Source organism: Agelaius tricolor, unplaced genomic scaffold (assembly GCF_023055355.1).
Source record: "Agelaius tricolor isolate 1412-34295 unplaced genomic scaffold, bAgeTri1.0.p SCAF_9, whole genome shotgun sequence".
Taxonomy (NCBI): domain Eukaryota; kingdom Metazoa; phylum Chordata; class Aves; order Passeriformes; family Icteridae; genus Agelaius; species Agelaius tricolor.
The window spans coordinates 17,165,779-17,183,531 of NW_027269269.1; the positions used below are offsets into that span (position 1 = coordinate 17,165,779).

The 17,753-nt window shown below is 36.3% G+C and overlaps 1 long non-coding RNA gene across 1 annotated transcript in view; it reads left to right on the top strand.

Annotated features, from left to right (window-relative positions):
• LOC139592734 (uncharacterized) overlaps positions 1–12,853 on the top strand; it is a 342,215-nt gene extending 329,362 nt beyond the window's left edge. Inside the window, exon 3 of the long non-coding RNA XR_011680100.1 lies at positions 12,765–12,853. This is a non-coding gene — a long non-coding RNA (uncharacterized lncRNA). The remainder of the gene's footprint in view (positions 1–12,764) is intronic.
• The last annotated feature ends 4,900 nt before the right edge of the window (positions 12,854–17,753 follow it).

Below are 17,753 nucleotides of genomic sequence, written 5' to 3' on the forward strand. Positions count from 1 at the left end.
GAAACTAAGAACATTTGCAATATGTTTTTCATTATCTTAAATACTTTAGTTTCTTGAAGAATCTTAATAGCAGCTCTCTGAGTTTGAAACTAATTTAGATGCTCATATTAATATTATCTACCTTTCCCCCTCACGTTCCCCCTTAGCGGATGTTTATATCTTAAAATCTCTTTCCACTTTTTAGTATATGTACAAAACATATCCTTTTCACCTTTACTTACCAAACTGTGCTGTGTATATCTCTCTGGGGATAGTGTGTGTGTCTTTCTAGGGATGAGGTATCCAGGGAGAGTGAGGATCTAGGAGTACTTATTGGATGGACTGTGTCCAGGGCCAGCTCCTGCGGTGTCATTACTGGGTGACAGTGGGACTCTGTAGCTTTTGCTGGAGATTTCCAAATGATCCTGGCTCAGAACATCCCTAGAAATTCTTTGGAAGACTGGTATTCATCTCGGACTAAAACTTCAGAACCTATATGAACAACCTGATGAATTTTGTTGGATGAGTACAAAGTCTCTCCCACCACTCCCTTATTTTTTCTCTCTCTTTTTTTTTTTCTTTTTTTCCCCTTTGGTTGGTTTTTTTTTAAGGCTGGTTGTTGGGGATTGTGGATATTCTCAGTTTGGTCGAAGAAAGAACAGAGATAATTTCTCCCAGGCCAAGCTTGGGAAACTTAGAGAAAAGAATTAAAGCAATTATTATCTCTCTTTCTGCACATGTTGCTTATAGATATGATCTTCTTAGTTCACCAATAGTGTGAGAGGTTTTTACTCTAAGACCAATCAAATCTTATCTTAGCAAGTCGGGTTATAAGAGATGTGTGATTCTCCATTAAACACCTTCTTTTCACCCTCTGAAGACTGGAATCTTTTGTTCCCATTCCTGACTCAACAGCAACAGGGGGTTTTTGGTGTAGGTTTTGCTTTTTTTTTGTTTTGGTTTGGATGTTTTTTTGCTTGTTTGTTTTTGTTTGCTCTTGCTTGGTTTGGTTTTGTATATAGATTTACCCACCAAGGCCCCCAAGTGTGTACATGCAGATCCCCATAGCCATCGTGACTTCACAAGACAGACTTTTCCTATTTCAGCTGTGATTGGCTTTTCTGTAACACAAATTGGATGTTATTCTTGGTGTTGGCCCCCAGAGTGTCTTTAGACATATGAGCAAATCCTGCATCTCTTCCTACCTGGTTTAGTTATGTCTCTCCATGCTTCCCATTGTGGTGACACTGTCTGCTTTAAAACACCTCAAGCAAAAGCTGCAGAGATGTTCATGGCAGTCTTCCTATTTTCCCAAATTAAACAAAACGGCTGCTACTTATTAGTTGCTACCTTGTTTTCTCCAGTTCATTGCACAGAGGGTCCTCCTGTACTGGTGGAGAAGACAGACTACTGCTCTGTCGCAGACATCTTTTCACTAAAAATCCTTTCTTTAGGACTTTTCCTTCTGAGAAGCTAAGAGGCCTCAGAGACAGAATGTAAACAATGGTTATTTGCTACTGTGGAATGCAGCAGGTCCACCTGTGATTGGCCCATCTTGGATGTGTATACTTAATGGCCCATCAAGGACCAAGCCATCTCAGACAGAGTCCAAGAGAGCTGCCTTTGTTATCATTCTTTTCTTTTCTATTCTTAGCTAGCCTGCTGAGGAAACCTTTTCCTTTCCTATTTCTTTTTAGTTTAGTTATAATGTAATATATATATATATCATAAAATAATAAGTCAAGGCTTCTGAACATGGAGTTAACATTCTCGTCTCTTCCCTCATCCAAGAACCCCTGTGAGCACGGTCACACTGCTCCTTCTGCTAAACTTCCTTTTGGCTCAAAACTTCTTTTCTACTGTGCTTTCTCTTTTTACCTATGATGTTATCTGTTCATAAAAGTGTATTGAGTACTAAATGGTTGTTTCCTAGTTTATTTTCTCAACTTTAAGGTGAAAGCAAAAGATGGCTCAAGTCTCAGAAATCTTTCTTAATCTGCTCTCTTCATTTGTCATAAATATTATCAATTGCCATTTTAAATTTTAATTTTTTTAATCTATAACCTTTAACTGGGGAAAAGAGGATTGACTTTTGTTGTTGTTGTTGCTGTTTGCTATTTTTTCCCCAAATTCATATATCAAATAACACTCCTTTAAATGGTTTTAGAAAGAAGCTTGTAAGTTACAATAATTCCTTCTTCTGTAGATTCCTAAACTTCACTTGTGGAATAGCTTATTTTGGAACCTCCCACAGGGGACATAGGTGGAATTTTCCTTGTGGGAAATTCTGTTTGGGCACAGATAGCACATGACAAGACTAATCTGCCCCAGACTCTGTACAGATAGGCATATCATGTTCTGTGAGTACAGGCTTAGTTCTCATCCTTCACTCCCAACAGTTTTCTCTTGATGCAAATCAACTCTTTGTATTCCCTGCTTTCACCCACGCATTCCTAGAGTTAAACAAACGTCAGAGCACAAGCACATTTTGTTCACTTCTTTCAGACAGTGAGGTAAATACGGTAAATGTATAAAAACATGAGTTCAGACTACACATAAGAACCATCCTAGAATCCATAAGGTCCAGCACCAGCCCAAGCAAATGACACCCATTCCCAATGCAAATTAAATTCCATATTTTTCAACAAGAAAGATACTAAAGTAAAAATGAGATGCTCATTGAGGTGCTTTTGTGTTCATTATGTATGAGATATACTGGAGAACCTCACTTAAATATTAATTTCTTTAAGTTGCAAAACCAGATGTTTTGTCCCAGCGTCTCAAATGCATAAAATTTTAAGCATAAAAATTTTCAACCCTTGACCCTGTGTTCCTGTGCTGTCCAGTTTTTTATCCTATTTTTTCAGGCTCCTGCTCTGTCTCTAATGCAAGTATAATAATACTTTGACAAACTAGTGTTATTGCAATTGCATTTTAAGATGCCCCATTTTGGTGAATAAGAACTCTGCTATTCCAGTCTGACCTGAGCTAGAGTTTTGCAAGCAACAGATCAGTATTGGGTAATCCTGTTTATATTTGGAGGAATATGTTACTATGAGGTAGAGTTAGCAAATATGGAAATTACTGGAAACTAAAGAGCCCTCCAGAGGAGCTGCAGAACTTGTAATTCTATTCAGGACCTATTTTTCATGGTTTGATCTGCACAGCATAAAATGTTGTAAGCCAAGCATCTGCTAACAGAAATGTACAAAATGAAAATGCAGAGAGCCTTCCCTCTGACTGGGGAGATCTAGCAGCTCTAAAATCCTTCTCTCACAGTTTGGCAGGAAGGGTACAATACTGGCTGGAAAAGAAATAGGCTGTACCCTTTCTGTGCCTCAGAACCCTCTACCCTGCAATAAACACAGCAATGCAATCAAGGCTTTACCTCTCTACTGCTGAATTCAGTCAGCTGAGGAAAATCATCAGCACAGTTTTAAAACATAGCATCCTAACTGGGGACTTTGAGTCTAGTAATAAAAAATATATAATAAGGTTTAGAAACAAAACCACTGGCAGAGATTTAAAGCTAAGAGTTCTCTTTGTAAGAGTGGGTGGGGTTAATAATAAAAAATATAATGAGGTTTCTGTATGCACAGACAAGGATTTTTTATTTATTCTTATACTTCTCAAGATTCCATTGAACATGTTGTGCCTGCTTTTGGCAGCTGAACAGTGTTCATTCTTTGTACAGGGCATCTGTATCTAGCAAAGATATGAGAATGCAGATAGAAATGAACCTCTATGCACTGTGTTTGATTTGGTGTTGCTAGAGAAACCTCAACATCTGCTATGCAAACTGCTATGGAAGAATTCAACTTTTACCCATACAACTCTCATAGGCATTCTTCTGTCTGCATTCTTACTCTAAGGAAAGAATGTCTCCTCTGGAAATTTGCCGTTGGCACAAAGGAGTGGCCAATATACCCCAGAGGGCTGTGCAGCCCTTCAGAATCTTCTCAGTGGGTTGGAGAGATGGGCAGAGAGGAACCTTCTGAAATTCAACCAAGGCAAATGCAGGGTCCTGCACCTGGGGAAAAATAAACCCACACAGCAATACAGGCTGGGGATGACGTGCTGGAAAGGAGCTGTGTAGAGAAGGATCTGGGGGCCCTGGTGCACAACAAGCTGCCCATGAGCCAGCAGTGTGTCCTTGTGGCCAAGAAGGTCAATGGTATCCTGGGGTGCATTTTCAGCATGCCAAGGGTGGTGATCCTACTCAGCTCTGGTGATGCCACATCTGAAATGCTGTATCCAGTTCTGGGCTCCTCGGTACAAGAGAGCTGTGGAGCTCCTGGAGCAGGTCCAACAGAAAGTGACAAAGATGATTAGGGGACTGGAGCACCTCTCTTACAAGGAAAGGCTGACAGAGTTGGGTTTGTTCAGCATTGAGAAGAGACTGAAGGCAGGGTGTCAGGAGGATGAAGCCAGGCTTTTCTTGGTGGTGCCAAGCACTAGAACAAGAGTAAATAGGCAGAAACTGATGCATGGGAGTGTCCACCTGAACATGAGGAAGAACTTTACTATTCAGGTGATGGAAAACTGGAACAGATTGCCCTGAGAGGCTGTGTAGTCTCCCTCACTGCCTATAACTTAGGAACTATCAAGACACAATCCTGTGCAATATTCTTGAGCCTGACCCTGCTTGCACAGGGAGGTTGGACCACTGTAGTTCTTTCCAACCTTACCCATTCTGTGATTCTCTGATTCTGTGAAAGAGTAGATGAAGATGGGAGGTGTTCTCCTTAGTATCAATGTGATCTGAAAGGAAATAGAAGTGCCATGAGTTTATCACTGAGTGTCAGTCTATTTATATTTGCATGCACTGTGAGTGCACTGAAAATGCCTATTTAAAAGAATGTTTGACATTTGTGTACTCAAGCACAAGGATCTTAGGCGATGGTATGGGACATAGCACCCCAAGAGGACATTGAAAGCAGTGATGATCTCAGAAAAAGGCATCAGTGCTTTGCCTGCTCAGGCCTACGGGCCTTGCTTTCCCTTTAAAGGAAGTTAATTACGTCACTATACAATACCTATTCCAAAATATCCCTTGGTTACAAATCACTGAGGTATTGCATAGCAAGTAATATCCAGTAACATCGCTGGTAATGCCAAAAGATTGTGAAAAATGATGTGAAATAAAAGTACTTCTTCTTTTATGGATAAGATACCGAATTTAATAATACAAACAGAAGCAGTTCATGTGCTTCAAGTTTTAAAGTGCATTCAAACATATTATCTCAAAAAAAGAAATTAGGAGGATTTTTAAAGCCTTGTATAGACATCTAATTTGTAATAGAAAAGGGACAATGACCTAATGTCACAAGGCCATTTAAAATTTCAGGCCAACTGATCTTTCCAGTCAGATATCAGCCCTCCAGTGGACACATAACTATGTGACGTCTGCTTCGATTGCTTGCTGCAAGGATTTTTTTCCACATTTGCCTACAAATGCTGATGGCTCTGGGGCTAAGTGAATGAAGAATCTGCAGCAGAAATGCTAGGGAATGAATTGCTGACAATCAGCTCTCTAACTAGTTTTGAAAATGTATGCATGTACTTCTACCTCAGCAGAGTAACGAATAAAGTGCATAGACATTAGAGTGTTATTGCCTTTTCTACATCTTGTCAGCAGTTTGTGATATGGAGTGGTGTATGTGTTTCTGAATTGTGCAGATAATGCCTGCCATGAATAAATATTTTGGCAGGGTAAGATTGCATTCTTATGAGCCTTAATTTGCATTTTTTGTCTGCAAAAGCCATCAGTGTGCATACCTTGTATACAGCTCTTTTTTCAGCAGTACTTTTGTTATTACTGAGTACTTAACAATGCCTACCCAGTCATATAACTCAAACTGGCAGGTAGTTTGTTCTACAGATGGATAAACTCTAGAGCATGGTAAAATGCAAGTAGCTAGTAGGAGTGTTTTGTCCCATCTTTGTTGGCCATCCAGCCATCTGCCTGATTTTCTTTAAAGTACAGCCCATGGTGATTCAACAGGAAGTGAAAGTGTTGTGTTATTTGTATTAAGGTGTTTAATCATCCCTGTATCATCCAGGCAAACCCTTACGTGCAGAAATCTAAATTAGTTGGGCAGATGTATAGACTAGGATGTATTCCAGATATTCTTTAAATAAATATAACCTTTAAAAGGTTTAATACCAGCTGTGGTACAAATGTGATCCTTGACTGCATAATTACATCAAATACTACCAAGGAGGTGCTTTGCATAAAATAGTGATGAGGAATTCAGACACTTGAAGGAAAGGAAAAATCGTAAGATCCCAGCAGTCAGCCCTGTTCCATGCTCTTTGAGGTACTTAAATCCCAGGATGATGTCGCACTTCCATCTACAGCAGGGTTGGCTAGCTCATCCAGATATCAAGGAACCTGTACTTCTAAAGGTTACATAGTCTTTAAAATAATTAATTTGAACTAATTTATTGAATGAAAGAATTAATCCAAGAATATTAAGCACAAAGACAGCACCTGCGTCTCAGGAAACCAGTCGGACACAGAAGGCTGGATGAGAAATATTGGTGCATAGCTGCACTAGCTGACTGTTTTCTAGTGCATGTTCTTTCCTGAAAGTCTTAGCAGGGTATATGTCCTATGATCTGAACCAGAAGTTTTTTGTTCCCATTCCACAGCTGAGTTACTATATGGCAATAATCATCCTATTATGTATTATTGCTCTTATTTCTCAATCAGTATGGAGTATATGATTTCTGGGTCAGGAAGTCTCTCCAACTGGGTGTTTGCTCAGTGCCTGGCAGAAAGGAGCTGTGATTTCAAAGGGTGCTTATGATAATATTAAAGCATAAATACTACTTTATATCCCTTATTTAAGGCTTGAAACAGTGGCCTGGGAACTCCTAAGTCTGTTAAGAGGAGGAAATATGATAATTAAGCACTGTTGAGGAAATTAATATATTTTTATCTGTATTTCTGGTGCTTAGGGGGATTATTTTTTTTTCATGATATACCCTCTTTTACTAAATGAAAAGTTGGAAATAGGAAGATAAGTTGTCAGGAGAGAATATCATGACATTGCATTTAGGTTTTTTTTTTTATATGTCATTCTTCCTATCATCATTTTAGTTAAAGAATTATTTCTGGGAGAAAAAAGGATAGGTTCAGTACATAATACTCTGATGAATATACAAGTGTTACAAAGGTGTCTGGTGCCAAATTTTATATATTCCTAATGAACATACTTACATGAGGACTTTGAAAGCTGAAGAAGGAATCACATCCTCTTAACTCTAGGTTCTCCTTTATCCTCTTTTCTCAGCTAATCTATGACTAAAACAGTCAGTCATTCATATCAGCAAGTGCCAAAACAGTGAAGATTGTTATCTGAAGAGATTTCCTTGTTTTACCAGATACTTTTTTACTAGCAAAATCTTATAACACAGATGAAAATATTGGAATCCAAAGAGCTGGCTGTATGATTTTGTTTCTATGGCTTACTCAGCTTCAATAAAAAATGCATACAAGCAGAGTGACAGATTCACTCTGCAAAACCAGTAGAGTTTTAAATTGTGCCTATATCCATTTTACAATTATTCTGTTTGAAAACTTGTTTTACATGTAATGACTTTCATAACCACCTCTCTGAAGTGTGCTGTAGTGAAAATAAGGCAAAGAACCATTTCCTTTCTCAGAAATTAGGATGCTTTGCTTAACACTTTTGTTTTGGATTGTTACACTAAAACGTATTCAGCTTTTTCTCTTGCTGCTGCAAAGGATCTGCTTCATGCACTGGTTAAAAACTGCAGTTCCTTAAATCAAGATTCATCTCATCCTTGCTATTTGAGCTCCTTGATCACTGGAGGTGATCAGGCAATCTCACTTGGAAAGCTTGTACTTGGAAACAACTAGTCAGCTCTGCACTTCATAAATTCTGTTTATTGCCATTGCAAGGCAGCTGCATCTTCTAGATTCCTCATCAACTGGGTCAGAAAGATTCCAAGTTGTAAGGAAAATGCATTAATTTAATGATTAATGAAGTAAAAAAACTTCAACTAAATTACTAAGAAACATTACAGAGCAGGCTAAAGTAGAAAACTGTTTAAATTGCTGTCTTAGGTCATTAAGTATATTTTTCTGTGTTAAAAAAATCAGAAGTTATTAAACATGTTTGTAGAAGCAAGAAATTATGCCATTAAATTTTTTTCCTTTTCCGCAAAATAAAAAAGTAGTTTCAAGGCTTAGAGAGGGTTTGATATGACATTTGGGCAGCTTAGAGCTCAAACAAAAGCAGGGTCTTTGACATCACTTTAATACTTGGATAACTTATAAATGCAGGCCCTCCTTTTTGAACTTGAGAGTGCTACTATGGGTAGGAGTGATTGGAATATGAATGGATTTGCTGAACAAAATCTTTACTACACCCTCCATTCTTTATGTTCTATCTCCTTCTTTCCATTCCCCTTTTCCAGTCCAAAATGCACTGATTCCAGTTCATGCAGTAGAAAGTATTTGATTTATGAAACAAAATTATCTTTTGCTCACATCCTTAGCTTTTATTCTCTTTTACTGAGCAAGACTGTCTGTCCAGACCTATATGTCAAGACAACTGAAACTGCCTCCCACTGAAATCTTTGGGAGCGAGCAGAAGAATCAAATCAAGGTTCTGTTCTAATCTTAATGTAGAAATGTGTCATTGCTGCTGAAGTTTATAATTGCTTACAAAAATTATGGAATTAATCCAAGATTTGTACATGCAAGAAACATCAACTTCTTGCATCCGAGACTCACTCTAATACTGTGAACAGGCAGTAAATCACACTTTCATAACTGTCTCTAAAAGTTTAGAAGAGTGCTAATTACTTTATCTTTTCACTTTTCCATTTATTATCTTTATCGGAGTGGAGAAAATGGCACCTGAGAACATAAGTTTTTAAACTTGTTCATACTAAAGATTTTTGGAAACCAGAGGAGAATTTTAAATAGAAATCTGTTCTACATGGTTGGAAATCCAGAAGGATGGAGCTTATAGGAGACCTCTGTAAAATGACTGATTTTGCCTCAGATGAATGACTTAGCAGGTGCTCGGAGGTGATGATTATTAGCAGAATCAGTCACAAATGTTAACTTCGCATGAAATTTTAGTGGACTGATTCTATCGTATCAGTGATTATTTAAAAAAACCATAAAACTGCTTTTCTACTTTACATAGATCTCTAATGTCTGCCTAGATGCTCACACTGCTTCATTGGATGCATATATGGATTAAAACTCAAATGTATTGTAGATATTTTTATGTGGGAAGCAGAACATCTTGAGATAATCAGGTCTATATGTGCTGAGACATTGAAAAATGACACAACAACAACAAGTCCACCTTCCAGTCGTGTCCAGAACAACATCAGAGGTTAGCCTGATGTATTTTGAAAGTTAGAACTCTGACAATGATTTTAATATATGAAAACTGTGTTTGATTACAGAAGGAAGGGAAAGCCTCAAAAGAAACATCTGATAAAATTTTTACATATTTTTGTGATATTTTATACATATTTTGTGATATATTTGTGTTATTTTATACTAGAATGTAAAGTTTTAAAGAATGTGGGAGTGCATCTATTTTTTTCCATTAACTAACTTATACTAGGCTCTTATATTTACAGAATACTTCTGGTGTGAAACATCAAAAGGAAAATGAGGTCTCTTTAATCATTAAAATCAATTTTCTCAAAAAACACCTACTGTTGTACTTCTCAAGGAAGGCTTTATGCAATCAATAGAGAGAGCTCTTCTAATGGAAGTGGCCTTTGCAGAATGCTTGGTTATATATTTTTCTTTGTATAAGGATCGTCATAATCATCATCTATGGCATTTGTACATTTGTCAAGGTCAATAAAGAAAACCAATCTATTTTAATTTATTTTCAGTCAATTTCACTACATGTATCTTAGTGTTAACAGGTTCTAAAAGTAAATGTATTCAATTATGATATTTCACTGGTTGTATAAAAAAGGACAATGTTGTTTTGAAAGTGTATGTATGGGTACTGTATTGACTTTTGTATCTATCAATCAGAGACACTTGGATCAACCGCAGACCAAATTTCTCTGCTCCAACTGACAGCAGAATGTAATTCTTGTCTAGGAATACCTGTATTATCTGCATATACTGTAGGGTAGCTTACAGAAATTCATTCCATCTGCCTGTTCTATGTACAACATTTGCGAAGAACTGTTGTAAATATTTAATACTTCTAAGAATGCAGTAAAATATTCAAGAACTTGACTATGTCCAGTCACATTAATGGATTCAAATCCCACATGTCCATGGTTGACTGTGTATTCACAGAAGAGAAAAAGGCCCTGAGATGTTGTGCTCCTGCAAAGATGTTAGCCTGGCTTCGTGCACTGACAAGATTAATTGCAGACCTCTGAACCTGATATGTTTTCTTAATATCTAACATGGCTCTTACTTTTCTCATTCAGGCTGAAATATGTGGCTTGCTCTTGCATAATTCAACACCAGTCTTCTCTGTGTGTGGCACTGTTTTTACTCCTTGTAACTGCCTGCAAATTACTAAAGTCAGTGATATGATGCGCAGCAGTTTGCTTAGAGTTATTTCAATGATTATGGAAAGAAAGAAAATAAGCTTTTTCCAAACTGTCAGAACACTGCAGAAGAGACTGCAGTCATAATTTTAGAATAGTACAAAACAATTTTTCAAGGTTTTTTTTTTAGTGCATGTCCTCTTTCTCAGTGGGACGTAATACAACATGTAAATTCTCAGGTGCGGCCCAAGTTCACTTTACATCTGCTAATTGAATTGTTCCAATATTTCTTCTGGAAGCTGACACTCTACATTTTTAATTTTTTTTTTCAGATAGTATGCTGACTGAATATGTTAGGTGACAAAAAACACACACATTTAGAAATTGCCTGTTTCATAATCTATGAAAACACACTGCAAAACTAATTTTCCTCAGTTGGGACTATTCCAATACTCTATAATGGTAAGAGACCATGGAGGAAAGACAAACCAAACTTGCATGAAATATATCCAGCTTTATTAGCCTATAAAATAAGGAATACAACTGTTCATGAAGACATAAGGCCCAAGTTTATCCTCTCTAACTGGAAGTTTATATCGAAGGTCCTGGGGACATACGGGAGCATAGTAGCCATAGGATCTCTATATAGTAAAACTAAGAGGCAGGTATGGACAAGAAGCCAGCAAGCCAACAAATGACATGAAGCATGTGGTGGAAATATGGGGAAAATATACTTTATTTTGAAAAAGAGGTCTCATTTGGGAATTTTTAATTGAACTTGGGTAGTGTTTCATCAGTCCCAAGATAGTGATGATTCTGTTTATAAAGCTTGAAACAATTCTGCATTTTGTCTCTAATATTCTGGTATGTGCTTCAGTACCTGATCTCATATTTCTCTTAATCCTATGATGCCTTCAAATTAGTAAAATTTTGTGTGTGTTCCGTGATGAAATAGTGTGCGCAACAAAAATGAACAATTCATGAAAACTGTGGAGTGGTGTGCTGAAAAAGAAACTGGGCTAGAAAGAATTTCAAGGTGGCACCTGCTCTGAAATTGGACTTGAGGGCCTACAGAGGGCCCCTTCAACTTAAAGTGTTCTGTGACTCTACAATTCTGGATTTTCAGAATTATTCCAAGAACATTAAAGAGCCCTAGGTAGACAATGATGTGTTGAAAGCAGTGGAAATTTGATAATGTCAATGATCATTCACCAAAATATCAGGCATATCCCTATCCCCATGACTGTTCTAAAAATTACAAAAAAGGAATGCTTTGTTTATATTTGTCATGAATGCTAAGTTCTCAGCAAATCTTAATTACAGTGATTTGAGGTTTAATTAGAATGTTTACTGGTTTGGTATCAGTAGATTCATTTTTAATGCTGATTATTTATTCAATGACCATTTTTCTCTTTTAGAAAATGTAAAATAAAGTCCTCTGATGAAATATGTAAATTCTCATGGACAATTTCTTTAGTCCAGAACTGAATTTGCACATCCATGTATAGTACACAGATGAATGAACTGCTGAATTTCAGCTGAGAATAATCAACTCACTGATGGAAAACTTAATATGTCCATGACCAATGTTGAAGTCTCAGATGTGAATCAAAGAGAGGAGAACACAAGTCCTCTTTATCAGTTTACCATTGCAGAGCTCTATTCCATTCTGTTTTTTCTTTCCAGGCTCATCCTATTTTCTTTTAAAGTAATAAAATTGGATTATTAGGGTTTTTTTTTTTTTTTAATCCAGTCCCCTCCTATTTATGGTTAGGTATATAACCATATATATAAGAGTGAGAAATCATCTTCATATATTACAGTGCAGGAGAAGAAAATTTATTTATATCAAAATGACAATAAGAATTCAGAATAGTCCACCTAAAAATTATGACATGACATGGACAAATATATTTTAGATAATGAAGGACATTTTAATGTGTTATTTGAATTATTCCTTTTCCTTTCAATCCTGTAAGCAGTAATAGTAATAGTAATAATAATAATAATAATAATAATAATAATTTAATGTCAAGCTTAAAACTTGATATTAATATGTTACCCATTATTAAAATGTAAGTTTTCTCTCTCCACTTAATAGTTCTGTAGATGCAACATACCAAAGCAATATATGCCTTGTAGACATCTATTTAGAGATGGCAGAGGTACACAGTGCTCTGGATTCCAGTTTGGGCTATTTTATGCTGTTACTGTCTGAACATGATAGATTCCTTTTTCATATGATTTATAACTTGTCATTACAGGACACTGTAGTCCTCCAGACAACATTAATCTATTGGTGATTCTGAAGTGAAGACGTGATTGATGCTGTATCAGAAACTGGTGACATAGGTAAGCTCTTTTCTTTTCAAACCTTTCTTGCTGAAATGCATAGCTGTACCTAAACGGGGGTCACAAAACTATTCTAACTTCTGTAGCACAGAATACAAAATTCATCAAGGCTCTCATTGGTTTAAATTTTTATTTTTCAGATAAACTTTTTTTTAACTTTTTAAAAACATTTTTTAATTAAGCAAAAATATCTGGTTTTATTACTTTTACCAAATGATTTTTAGCAATTTTTGGGTTGTCATCTCTAATCTACCTTGGGTGAATTTCTCTTTTATATTTCTTATTGAAATAGATTGAAACAGATCTCCTTTCACTTCTCTCAAGGATTTTATACAGAATTCTCTTCTGCTGTTGCACAGAACTTTTGGAAAGGTACCAAAGAATTGATTGTCCTCTCTTGTTCTAAAATCAACAGTAGGAGTGACACTTAGAGATTTAATGACATGAATAAGACTCTACTTTTTTGTTCTTGAGCATTATGTTTCTACCTCTCAAATGCTGTTCGAGTCACTAATAAACTTCTGCACTATTTCTCCTAAAAAATATCCTTCATATCCTCCACAGTCAGATAAATGTTTCTTAACTGATTTCTGCAGAGGGCAGAAGAAAAACACTGAATGTAAATCCAAAGAGATGCATTTAATCTACAACTGTCATGCTCTGATCTGGTTCTGCATTTCAAGACTCTTCAGAGATACTATACAAAAAGTTCAAAGAAACACTTCATGTGATTTGACTACACTGAGATTTTAACTTCCATAATGTAATAGACAAAAAATCATTTACCTGTTAAAAACATGGTCCGATTCACTGACGGTATTGCTACACATCTCTAAGGTCTATAGATGGTGTCATCTTAAAATTCTGGACATAGCACTAAAAGACAAAACAGGGCAAGTTTGCTGTCACTTAAATCTGCTATTAGAAGGGTTAGGGGCCTATAGAGGGAGGAAAAGCTGAAATCAAACCCATTTAGGAAAACAGTATGAAAGACATCCGATAAGCTAAAGAAAGATGTGTAACTGCATACTGTGCTCATTCTCCTGTCCATTGCCTTGTTGGGACCCTAATCACTCACACTACCACAGTACAGCTACAGCTATGTGGTACTGCATCTAGCGGAATAGTTTATCCTGTATCAAACTTACTGATGCCTTCCGTCTCTGTCTGGGGCATGCAGAAATATTGTCAGCCTAAGTATTGTTTTTGTGTGTGAGTTGGACTTGCCTTGGCTGGACACCAGGTGCTCACCAAAGCCCCTCTATCACTCTAGTTCCTCAGATTAATTTATTTACAATCAAATCAGAGTAAGATAATGGCCAGTGTCAGTTTCTCCTCTGCCAGCTGGCATGGGGTCTGTCTGACAACCTGTAGACTCCTGGTGCCAAAACCTTGTCATGTAACCCTAATACAGAATATCAGTGACTCTTTAATGAGTGCCTTCACAGTTATTGCAATTGTATATTTATTGACTTCTGAATTCTGAATAACCTCTTCCATTGATATTCCCCAAACATAATAAGGCCATATTCCCACGGGTCCTGGTCAAGTGAATGGGTGGAGGGAGACTCCTATTTGAAATGGGGCACATTTCAGAGCAGGAGCCTAATTTTGAACATTGACTTTTGGAGATGTTGATCTTTCTTCATTGACTGTAATTAAACTCAGGGCTCTTAAGCCTCACTGAGCTAAAGCAAACCTGTATGACTGTATCCTCCTCTCATGCCTTTTTTTCTTGGTGTTTTATTTTTATGCTAATTTCCATGCAAGTAAATATCAGACACAGAGCATTTGATTTGTAATGATGACTTTGGCATTGCAAATGGTGACTGTAGAATGTGGCAAAATCTAGAAGCTTATAACCGGAGTTTCAGATCTGACATATCAGTACCTTTAGGAAGGAGGCTGTTGTACATGGAACACATTCCAGCATAATACAAAGTGCTGCAGTTTTATCCTATACATTTCTCCTAGCAAATGAAGCGTTGCCAGTAGCAGACCTTGAGGGATCAAGGATCCGTTTCTATCAGAAGAATTTTGTAGCAGATATTTGGCAATCTTTGCCCTGTTTTGGCTGAAGACTTTATACTCTGGTCCTCAGAGAGGAAACCTTATCAGAAATGACTGACATCTTACAAAACATGCAATATAATGTGTTTGCTCAAAAGTGCAACATTAGCAACTGGGAAATTGAGTATTTGAGCCTTGGATATGTTGCTGAGATTTTGGCTTTTGCTGATGATTTTTTTCTCATTCTTTTAAACGGAGTTTTATTTGCTTGCTCTTCAGAGCTCAGGTTAAGTGTTCTCTGTTTATTCCCAACCCTTTCTCTGCTATGTGAAGTAGAGTTCTTGGTAGCACCATCTGTCCCTGAGAAGAAACAAGAACAAAATTGTGGGTTGGACACACAGCATTCAAGTGTTTTCCAGTATGATTAATTTGGAAATGAGGACACATTCAGTTTCCAGCTAGCTTTCTTGAAGATTTTGGCAAATTTTCTCTATCTCTCTTAGTTAGAGGAAAGAATTTGGAATTCACCTGGGTTTTTTTTTTTTTCTGAAAATGTAACAGTATACTGAAATAGTAAAGTACAACAATCTTCCATGATTTAGACCAATATGATAAACATGATGCAGAGAGATCTAAACAGCATTGCAATTTTCTATTTAAATTATTATTTTTGACCATTCCTCTAAAAGTATCAAAATGATTCTTCATACTTTGAATCAGAAAAATATAGGTACCAGCATTTTAATGACTTTCAGGCCATTATCTCAGGCTCATGAATGTACATCTTCTAGTATAACCTTGTGTGCTGTAAGTTTATTTTTTAATTAACTCAAATATTTTGTATATGGTATCAGTTAATTAAGGTTGTGCTTATTCATAAATTACATAGGTTGATACATTTGGTGGAAAAATTCAGCCTTAGCACATGTATATCATACAATCATTGAGTAGATTTGATTGGAAGTTGCCCATGGATGCTATTTGATCTTAAGCACTCCAAATAAGATCAATTTTAAATTAAAAATGTCTTCAAAAGGAAGGAAGAAGCAAATTATTACCTATTTTTTCTGCTTTTCTGTTTGTTGGTTGTGGGGGGTTTTCTCAAATAAATATTAAAATATATTCTTTTTTGCAGAGTTTTTTTCTGAAAGATATAATTTAAATTCAGCAGAATTACTTTAAAATGTAAAATTAATTGTGTTCTAGGACCCACTTAGTTCTGAAATCATAGTTTAGAAATTATAATGCTCTTCTACATATTTAGACTTGACTTTTCACATGCAAAAGAAAAAACACCCTAAAACTAGTCATGAGTGAGGAACTTGACTCCATTGCATCTTGAATATGAAAAATGAGCAACTGCAGCCAAAGACCACATTTCTAATTAGAAAACTTAATGAAGAAATGTTTTTCCCGATGAGATCTAAGACAGTACTGTGAAATTTGCCTTGAGAAAACATAGAAAATTACTCTGTGAGTGAATTTATGAATTAAAATATGTCAGAAAAGGCATTTTTGTCACATGTCCATCTTGTCACATCATGAACAAGCCCCAGCACTCCTCTTCAGGTTCAGGTGTGACAATATAGTAATAACTCTGTCTTGGCATCATGTTATTCCTAATATGGAAAGAACTTTTGGGTAATAACAGATGTGCCATCTTTCCATGCTCCTTGCCTTTGTGTAGTAATGTGCTCATGGTTGTGCCTGCACTCCCATCTACTAGTAAAATTAATTGTCACTATGATCATGGTACACAAATCTGGAAAAGAAGGTGGATCCTGAAAGAGTAATGAAAAAAAAATGACAATTTAGGTCATTAAAAACTTTACAGGTTACTGTTTCTGTAGAAGCCAACACTTCCTAGATAATTTGTGTTTTCAAGTGAGTAGTATCTTCTTAAGAGGTATTTTGGTGCTTTTCAGGGTTGTGGCCAACAGATTTTTCTTGGGAGTAGGATCTATGCTGGAAGTAATATCCCAAGAACTGTGAATTCTCAGAAGATCAGTATTGATAATCTTTTGCTTTTAGTAATTCACATTGTACTTGTCAACTTATTCCTGAGGGCTGTAGTCATCCCCTATGCACTAAAAAAAACAGGTGGATTGAAGATTAAAAAGATACTGTGTTTTTTGTTGTAGGATAGAAAGGAGGTTTTGTCTGTACTAATAATTGAATTTCCATCACAAAATGCAATGTCTGGACTTCCAGCTAGTGTCTTATTTCTAAGATGGGAAAGATTTTATTAGTTACAAATGAAAGAAAACTAATTAGTGTAATTTGTGGACTATATGCTGATGCAGTCAAACTCTGTTAAAACAAATTAAACGTGTTAAAACAAAACGATTTGTCAAAATAAAGATTAATCTATTAAGAAAGAAATAGACAAATTTAGCTCAGTTCCTGATTAGATTTCTGGGTTTATCCTAACATAGTCTTACTTTTAGCTTTGTTTGTTATTTTCAAATATCATCTGTAACAATCAAAGTTGTAACACAGGCATCTTTAAACTAAAGGCACAGGTTTCTTTGTCATCATCACTAAAGATCAATAAAATGATAGTAAATAAGATGCCTTGCAGTCAGAGCATCCATATTATCCAGAAAGCAAGCAGCCCTAGTATTAAGAGATGTTCCCTTGGGACAAGAGTCTTTGATTCAGTGATTATGTTCAATATAGTAAGACTGAATTACTTTAATCACTAAGTAAATTACCAGAGTTACAGTTATAATGAAAATTCAGGGTTGAGAATTAGGAGCTAGAATAGCAAAGAAAGAAGCCAGGTGAAGTCAAAGCAAGAAGGGAGCAATATTAGAGGTGTGTTTGAGAAGGACTAGCTGCCCTGGCTGAGACTTAAAGTCACGACATGGGATTTGGCAATGTGTTTCATT